Below are 10,111 nucleotides of genomic sequence, written 5' to 3' on the forward strand. Positions count from 1 at the left end.
GTACAGATGGGCACCGATTGGCACTGGCAGGCACTGGCGGTGCATAGATGGGCACTGGCGGTGCACAGATGGGCACTGACGTTGCACAGAGGGTGCACAGGTGGCCACAGGTGGGCACTGGCAGGCTAGAGATGGGCACTGGCGGGGTAGAGATGGGCACTGGTGGGGTACAGATGGGCACTGGCGGGGTACAGATGGGCACTGGCGGGCACAGATGGCACTAATAACACTTGTTATATCAACTCACAGAATCTCTCTCCTCACACGCTGTCTCTGTGTGAGGAGACAGATTCGGCAATGGGAGATGATCTCATTTGTTTACATTTGAGATCATCACCCATTGGAGGCAGCGATCACACTGTAAACGGCCGCTGTGATTGGCCGTTTACAGCGATCTGTGATTGGCTGTGTCCAGGGGACACGGCGAACACAGATTTTCTCCGATGCACGCTCCCGGGAGCGCGCGGGGAGCCATTAAAGGGGACGACGTCAATAGACGTAGTCCCGGCAATCGAGATCCGCGCTGTAGCCGTCATTTGACTATAGCGCGGATCTCAAGTGGTTAAAGCTGCATATTAAGAATATGTAAATATTTGTTCATATCTTGGACACAGTTTAACATGGGCTACCAATTTTACATTTTTTATATTGCTGGTCACATGTTAGAGGTTGATACGGGTCCATTCTTTTCTGATTCACCAGCATGTGAAGCTATAAAAAAAATTTGCTTCCAAACTCCTTCACGTAATCGTAAGGCCTTTACTGGTCTGCAGACTGAAGCCAATGGGCAAGAGTAATGGCCAAGCAGCCAGACTTGAATTAGTTAGAAATAGCCTAAAAAATATAATCTGAGTGGTGTAGAACTCGCCAAACAGGAATTGAAAAAGGATTGAAATTTACCCCAAAAAAAGTCACTGAATAAGTTTGATACATATGTAGGAATTCAAAAATTCACGAGAAATGTGAATATAAAAAAAACCTTATGCTATGCAGCCAATTATTAGAAATGCCCCAACTCAAGATACCAGAACATACATACATTTTAGGCATAAATCCACATTTAACTCTAAAATCCAGGAAAATAGATATGTGGATATGTTTAACCACTTCCCACCCGGCCAATGCACATATACGGCCGGGTGGGAGCCGTCTACTTCTGATAGGACGTTCAGGAACGTCCTTCCGAAGGAGCGGGATCGTGCGCGCCCGCGCAGCGGCGCGATCCCGATGTGCTCGTGTCACCCGGACACGGCGCATCTCGGGTCGGCAGGAGGGCTCTGTGATTGGCCCTCCTGATCACATGACGGCCGTGTCCAATCACGGCCGTCATGTGATGTAAACAAACAGCCAGTTGCTAGGCAATCGGCTCCTCCTCTCCTCACACAGAAGTCATCGCTGAGGAGAGCAGATCGGTGCAGCCGGCTGATGATCAGTGAGTATGAGCTGTTTTTTACAGCTTTTTACTCACTGATCACCAGTCTAGTGTAAACACACAACACACCACACAGTATAAACACAGTCCCCACACATGTCCCCAAAACACACATGTCCCTAATAATAAAAACATGTCCCCCACATATGTCCCACTAAAATCACATGTCCCAATGATTACCTGCACACATATGTACGTGATCACCTGCACACATATGTACATGATCATTTGCGTATATATGTCCGTGATCACACAAACCAATTATTATACACTTAACGGAATTTGTTTTACCAAAAACATGTAGCAGAATACATTTTGGCTTAAATTTATGACAAAATTTGATTTTATTGGATTTCTTTTAAAATAAAAAATAAAAATATTGTTTTTTTTTACAAATTTCCGCTTTTTTGCGCTTATATCGGAGTCGTGAATAAATACCACCAAAATAAAGCTCTATTTGTGCGAACAAAATGATAAACATTTCATTTGGGTACAGTGTAGCATGACCGCGCAATTGTCACTGAAAGCGAGAGAGCGATGAAAGCTGAAAATTGGGCTGGGAAGGAAGGGGGCGAAAGTGCCCTGTATTGAAGTGGTTAAAAAACTGGTAACACAAGATCTAGAGATATTGAAAATCAAAAATCAGACAGGTCAGAATCATAGCAAAGAAGGTATAAAAAGGTTGGAAAATAGAAAGGAGTTGGTTATTAGACCAGCAGACAAGGGAGGGGATATTGTGGTGTGGAATAAAGATCAGTATAAGGCAGTGCTGGAAGATCTATTAAAGGACAAGGTAACATACAGAAACTTTATGCGGAACCCAACTAGACAGTTTAAAAAAAGAGCTGGAAATATTAATCAAGAAGGGAAAAGTAAAGGAATATTGAATGCTAAGGAAGCAAGATATCTTTTACAATAGACATGCTAGATTCCTGTTTTATGCTACCCCGAAAGTTCACAAAGATATGAAAGACACTAATACTTTAGATTATACCATTATGATAACTGGAGATGTAGCATAATTATATACCAATATTATTTATGAAGGAGCTATTAATGCGGCTAAATGGGCTTTGATCAGAGATAAAGACGACAAAGAGTAAAAACGTTTATTGTGGACTGCTTAAGATTTTGCTTACAACATAATTTCTTTTGGTACCGGATCAATATTTTTTTACAAATTTCTGGTGTTACAATGGATGGTAGGTTTGCACCAAGTATCACTAATTTATATATGGTGAAAAGGGAAGAAGGAGATCATTTTGGCAAATAGACCACAACAATTAAGTTCCTACAATAGAGTCATAGATGACTTTTTATTATTCTGGGAAGGCAATGAATGAGATTTAAAACATTTTTTGAAGGGTATGAATATCAATAATAAGAATATCCAGTTATCTTGGGAATACAGTACAATAATAAGAATGTCCACTTTCTTTACTTGGAAATTACGAAAGATCAAAATGGTATTAAGACTAAAAAGTTTAAAAAAAAAACTGATAGAAATGCGTATATACCAAAAAATGTTGTCGTTATAAACCATGGTTGATTAACCACTGCCAACCGCTGCACGTCAGCACAATGGCAGCGGTGGGCAAATGGATGCACCTATATGTCCCCTTTAAGAGGCGGGGATAGCAGACGTGTGGCGCCCACCGCATGCAGCGTGACCGTGCCTGTGGGACTGGCGATCGTGTCACGGAGCCACAGGATGGGGGAAGTGCCTATGTAAACAAGACATTTCCCCATTCTGTGTCATGACAGAGATGACTGCTCCCTGTCATCGGGAGCAGTGATTGCTGTCATGTGACTGGAAGCCCTCCCCCCAGTTAGAATCACTCCCTAGGACACACTTAACCCTTTCATCGCCCCCTAGTGGTTAACCCCATTCACTGCCAGTGACATTTACACAGTAATTAGTGCATTTTCATAGCACTGATCGCTGTATAAATGACAATGGTCCCAAAATAGTGTAAAAAATGTACGATGTGCCCCATAATTTTGCAGTCCCAAAAAAGATCGCCACCATTACTAATAAAAAAATAATAAAAATGGCATAAAACTATCCCCTATTTTGTAGCTGCTATAACTTTTGTGCAAACCAATCAATAAACGCTTATTGCGATTTTTTTTTTTTTTTACCAAAAATATGTGAAGAATACATATCTGCCTAAACTGAGGAAAAAAACATTTTTTTATAGATTTTTGGGGGATATTTATTATAGCAAAAAGTAAAAAATCTTGTCACTGTTTTTTTGTTTATAGCGCAAAAAATAAAAAATGCAGAGGTGATCAAATACCAACAAAACAAAGCTCTGTTTGTGGGAATGAATGCCAGCTGGAATGAAATTTTGGGGTTTGGAGAAATTTAAAAGTAAGTGGAGGGGTAGTAATAAGATTAAAAGTCTTATGCCTTGTACACATGATCGGACATTCCGACGACAAAATCAGTCGGATTTTTTCCTATGGATTTTGTCCTAAACTGGTGTTGCATACACACGGTTGGACAAAGTTGTCAGAAAATCCAATTGTTCGGAACATGATGACGTTCGTTCATTACGACGGGACTACATTGAGGCTAGTAGCCAATAGCTTTGGTCTTGTAGTTTGATCTGAGCATGCGTGGCACTTTGTCCGGAATTCTTTACAAAAGATTGGAAAAAGTCAGATCGGATTTTTTGGTCGGAAAATTTGAGATCCTGCTCTCAAATTTTTGCCGTCGGAATTTCGGAGCACACACACGATCAGATTTTCCAACAATATAATCCGATATGACCTTTTCCGTCGGAATTTCCGACCGCGTGTAAAGGGCATAAGCCAACTGGAATCATGGTGGATAAATGAATTGGAAATTAATTGGGGTCTGTGGTGCTGAGGGACTTGAATAGAGAATGTGATTGTTTTATAAATGACTTTTTAATACAGTGTGTGTGTGTTTGTGTGTTTGTGTGTGTGTGTGTGTGTATATATATATATATTTATATATATATATATATATATATATATATATATATAAATATATATACACATTTTGAAATATGTTTTATCTTTATATCTATTTTTATTTCTAGTTGATTTTAAATGTATTTTAATTTTATTTTATTTTATAATATATATATATAATTTTCAGATTTTTTACTTATTGTGTTTTAATATATACGAGATGATATTCTAGTGCCAATAGGTGTGGAGGATTGTAGATCTATACACTTAAGGTTAACTCTGAGAAGAAGTGCACAGGGATATATGGTAGTAATCCACAATAAAATGATGTTATGTAAACCACAGTAATATGGTGAAGCCATGGACATAAACCATTGGAAAAGGGCTGCCGTATATTAGATTAATGGGCTACAAGAAAACAGCATCTGCCTATCGCATCACCCTGAGGAAGTCACAAGGTGTGAGGAAACATGTAGGAGGGACCTGAGAGGCTGACGCAGAAAGGATTACGAGGTGCAGGGCAGTGTTCAACCCATGTACGAGTATTCTTATTGCTGGTAATGCAGGACTGGTGGCAAGTAACTAACCTGGCTACTATATATGCTTATGTTCTATGATGTCAATGTAAGTTTTCGTTTGGCACATGTGTATTAAATAAAAGTTTTTTAAAACGATAAAGCACTATTGCATACCCTTATTATCTTACATGATCATATTCAGCTATTGAGCTGGAGATCATTGTATGCAGAGTAAGGAGTGTGGGGCATGCTGACAATGAACCCAGTAATGATCGATATATAAGACTAATGCCGGGTACACACGATCGGATTATCCGCCCGTGTGTGGGGTCCGGCGGACTTTTTCTTCCCAAAAGTCCGGCGGACTTAGAAAGAAGTTTTGACTCAAAATTGTCTGCCGGAGAAAAGTTCGTTCATTTTGAACGTGGCTCCAGGTAGACGGAACTAGCAAAGGAAGTCAATGTCACCGCCTCCATCGGCGACATTGACGCCTCGCGAGCCCCGTCACCTGGTATGGATTTAAAGGGGAGCCCCTACGCCGAAAAAAACAGCGTGGGGGTCCCTCCAAAGTCCATAGCAGACCCTTATACGGTCAGGAAAGGGGGCGGGGACGAGCGAGCGCCCCCCCTCCTGAGCAGTACCAGGCTGCGTGCCCTCAACATGGGGGGGTGCTTTGGGGAAGGGGGGCCCTGCGGCCCCCCCACCCCAAAGCACCTTGTCCCCATGTTGATGAGGACAAGGGCCTCTTCCCGACAAACCTGGCCGTTGGTTGTCGGAGTCTGCGGGCGGGGGGCTTATCAGAATCGGGAAGCCCCCTTTAATAAGAGAGCCCCCAGATTCCGGCCCCCTACCCTATGTGAATGAGTATTGGGTACCATGTACCATTCAACTGGGGAAAAAAGTGTACATTAAAAAAACACAACACAGGTTTTTAAAATACTTTATTTGACAGCTCCGGGGGTCTTCTCTTCTTCCGTCTTCAGGGGTCTTCTCGCCGGACTCCTCCGCTATCTTCTGCTCTTTTACTAGCGGAGGAGCCCGGCTTTCTCCCTCATCGCTGCTGCCATCTAGGGGTCTTCTTCCAACTTCGGGGGTCTTGTCCTGCTCTTCTGGGATCTTGTCCCGCTCTTCGATTCTTCTTGCCGGGCCTCCGCTTTCTTCTTCCAGCTCTTTTACTAGCGTTGGCCCGGTCTTCTGTTCCTGTCGCCGCCGCCACCTTCTGCTTCTAAATCAACAGGTTTTAGTTTACAGTGCATACATGTTGTAGTGTACAGTTTCAGGCACGGTACATATCATACATGACTTCAAGTAACAGTTGTGTCTACATCTCAGATCTTTATCATCACATCATAACATATCCAGGGAATGCATGGGATAAATAAGAATATGGACCTTCAGTATATTGGGACTCGCTTTGTCACCCATGGACTTGGTAATCCATGAGTCATCTATTTTCCCATGCGCAGTGCAAAGGTCAGGTTATAAGCAAGTGTCGGACTCCCGCAGCCACCTGTCCCAGATTTTATAGTATTTCACAGGACATCCTCTATTAGTGTATATACATTTTTTATATGGGAGGGTATTGTTTATTTCTGCCTTCCAGTCTGCTATGTTCGGGAGGCAAGTCCTCATCCATTTCCTAGCTATTACCTTACGCGCTATGAATAGCGTCTCATGCAGAAATACCTTTATGTACCTGTCGGTCAAAACTGGCATTAGTCCTAGGAGGCACATTTTTGGGTCAAGCGTGGCCGGAGAGCCCATATCGTCATGAAGGAATCTCACTATCTGTGTCCAAAGTCCCTGTATTTTTGGGCATGACCATAACAGGTGGATAAACGTGCCCGTCTCCCTCTCACACATTGGGCACAAAGTGGACTGAGAGTTTCTGTATCTGGCTACCCTAAGGGGGGTGAGGTACGCCTGATGGATTATATAGGTTTGGGTCAGTCTGTCCGAGAGCCTTGGCGAAACCATTTTACAAAGTTCCAAGGCTTCCCCCCATCCCTCGTCCTCTATGGGTCCCACAGTCCTTTCCCAGCGAGGCTTAAGGCCATATGCTAGTTTATTTGTGACAGGAGTGGAGAGCATGTTATAGAATGCCGATATAAGCTTTTGAGGATCCGTATTTTTGACTATCGCCATGATTACATTCAGAGTGGGTTGAGGAGGGGACGGTAGAAATTGATTTTGGGTTGCGTGTTTGCCTTGTAAGTATCTGAAGAACGTGATCAGGAAGGTTGAATTCTTCTTTGAGTGCGTGAAAAGTTTTTAGGGTCCCATGCGCAACTAAATGATGTAGGTAGAAAATTCCATAAGCGGACCAGCAATCAACATCCGGGATTCGCCAGAACTCAAGTAGGGTCCTGTTGTGCCATAATGAGGTAAAATCATTATATTGGGGAATCCCCAGCTTGGCAGAAGCGATGTCCCATACACGCCTGTATTGTAGCAATAGGGCCTTCTCCCTGCTCCGCAAGCCAGCATTTCCGGGGCCTGTTATCGCATACAATGAATCTTCCGTGCATCTGGCCCACTTGGGGCACATCAGCTGGAGGAACCGCTCTCTGTCTGTCTTGTCTATGTGGTACAATTGGGACAATTGGGACGCAATATAATATAAGTGGAGATCAGGCAACGCCATACCTCCCAGGTCTGTAGGGTTTTTGAGTGCTTGCCATGCCACTTTATGTCTGTTAGGACCCCAGACAAACGGTTTAAGGAGGGCTTCTAGAGTCTTAAAATATTTCAAAGGTAGGTATGTTGGGGAGTGCCATATCACATATAAAATTTTGGGAAGTAGAATCCTCTTAATTAAGTTTATTCTCCCCCATACTTCCAGTGGCAGGCGAGCCCAAATCCTGAGCTTAGTTTTCACGTATGATATAAGGGGTTCAATATTTAGATGTATATAGTCTGCCGATATTCTTGACACCTGTACCCCAAGGTATTTAATGGTACTAACTCTTTGAAGAGGTAGCATGGCTTGTGACTCGGTTGGTGGGAAACTGTCGATCGGTAGAATGTGAGAATTCTCCCAATTAATTTTTAACCCAGGAAAGGTCCCAAATTGCTCAATTGTGTGTAATGCCACACGCAAGGAGGGACCTGGGTCGGCCAGGTACAGCAAGGTGTCGTCCGTGTACATACTGATTTTCTCATTCAGAGTACCAGAGCCTAGTTCCTTAATTTCCGGATTGTCCCGGATGGATATGGCTAAAGGCTCAGCTGCCAGGGCATACAGCAACGGCGAAAGGGGGCAGCCCTGCCTTGTGCCTCTGCTGAGGTCAAACTGCTCGGAGGGCCATCCGTTCGCTGACACCCTGGCTGTGGGTGATTGGTATAGAAGTTGCACCCATTTAATAAATTTGGGGCCGAAGCCATACCCCCTGAGACATTTCCATAAGTACCCCCGCTCCACGGAGACAAATGCTTTCGCCGTGTCCAAGGTTACTACTACCCACGATCCTGCCTCCCTATGCATGGCTTGCAGGTTAATAAACAACTTGCGTAAGTTGAAGGATGTATTACGTCCCGGCATAAATCCTGCCTGGTCAACATGTATTAGAGAAAGGATAATTTTATTCAATCTCAGTGACAGTACTTTAGCAAGGATTTTAATGTCAGTTTGGAGTAGGGATATGGGGCGATATGATTCCGGATATCCCGGATCTTTCCCTGGTTTGGGAATGAGTACTATTACTGCCTCTCTCATGGACGGTGGTAAAGAAAATGTCTCAAAAAGGTGGTTAAATAGCATGAGTAACTTCGGAGTAAGAAATTCACTGAACTGGGAGTAAAACTCAATTGGGAGGCCGTCTGAGCCAGGGGATTTGGATCTGGCAAAACCGGCAATAGCCGAGGCTATTTCGTCTGTGGTGAGGGGAGCCTCAAGAAGGTCAATCTGGTCAGTCGTCAGTTGGGGAAGGGTGATACCATGAAGAAAGGCCGTTCCCTGGTCAGTGGGGTCTGTTGTAGTTGTGCGGTACAGATCTGTAAAGAAATCTCTAAATCTAGCTGTTACACTACGCAGATCCGTGATCTGTTGTCCCCCTGGTCCATGCAGGGTGATAACCACTGGGGGTTTATCTTCACTGTGGACCATATATGCCAGCAGCTTACCCGCCTTTTCCCCATGCTCAAAGAATTTTTGCTTAGTGAAAAACAGCTTTTGCCTGGCCTTTGTAAACTGAAGTTGGGTAGCTACTGTAGATTGCAATTTGAGTCGGGCTGCTAGCTCCAGGGTAGGGTTGGTGGCATATTCCCGTTCTGTGGAGGTGAGTTCCGCTACTGCCCTATCAAAGACATCTGCGGACTTCGCCTTAAACGCATTTATGTGGGAGGCGAGGGTCATGCACGCGTATATTTTGAAAGAGTCCCAAACCACTGAAATAGAGCCTGTTTCTGCAAAGTATAGCTTCCATAAGTTCAGGAGCTCATCATCGTCCGGGAATAGGGACAGCCAGAATGGGTTTAAGCGCCAAGGCTTTGGGGGCCTACCAACTGGAATATTCAATGAGATCCAATATGGGCTGTGATCAGATAACAGCCTTGGGCAAAAGGCTGCTTCTAATAGCCGCAGCGTTAGGGTTTTGGATACAAGAATAAAATCAATGCTGGACATGGAGTTCCGAAGGTGAGAAGCAAGAGTAAGTCCTTGTAAGAGGGAATTTGTAGCACCAAGTGTCTATTAAGTGGAGAGTGGAGATCAGTTTAGAAAATTATGTCTCCCTGGTATCCGTGGCTGTCCCCTGTGAAGTCTGTAATCTATCTAGTGCCGGCCGTAGGGTGGTGTTAAAGTCTCCCATCCAGATCGCTGGTATTTCGGGATGCGGGTCATAAGGGCAAGTCCCTCCATAATCACAGCCAAACTAAATTGGGGGGGTATGTAGAAGGCCAGGAGGAGAAACTGTTCACCATATAGTTTGGCATAGAGAAACACATATCTTCCCTGTGGGTCGGTAATTACTTCACACAGCTCAAAGTGTACCGATTTGGCTATTAAAAGTGAAACACCTCTGGCGTGAGTAATATGAGTGGAATGATATGCCCACCCCACCCACGGGCGCTGGAGGGCCATCTGAAGCCTCCCTTCTATATGCGTCTCCACCAGAGCCACTACATCTGCCCTCTGTCTCTTTAGGAATGAAAGGACCGCCGAGCGTTTAATTTGCTCACGCAGGCCCCTCACATTCCACGTCAGGAACTTTATAAATGT

This window comes from Lithobates pipiens, unplaced genomic scaffold, assembly GCF_037356315.1.
Source record: "Lithobates pipiens isolate NorthernLeopardFrog02 unplaced genomic scaffold, aLitPip1_a1.2 Scaffold_8, whole genome shotgun sequence".
In the NCBI taxonomy this organism is placed as follows: domain Eukaryota; kingdom Metazoa; phylum Chordata; class Amphibia; order Anura; family Ranidae; genus Lithobates; species Lithobates pipiens.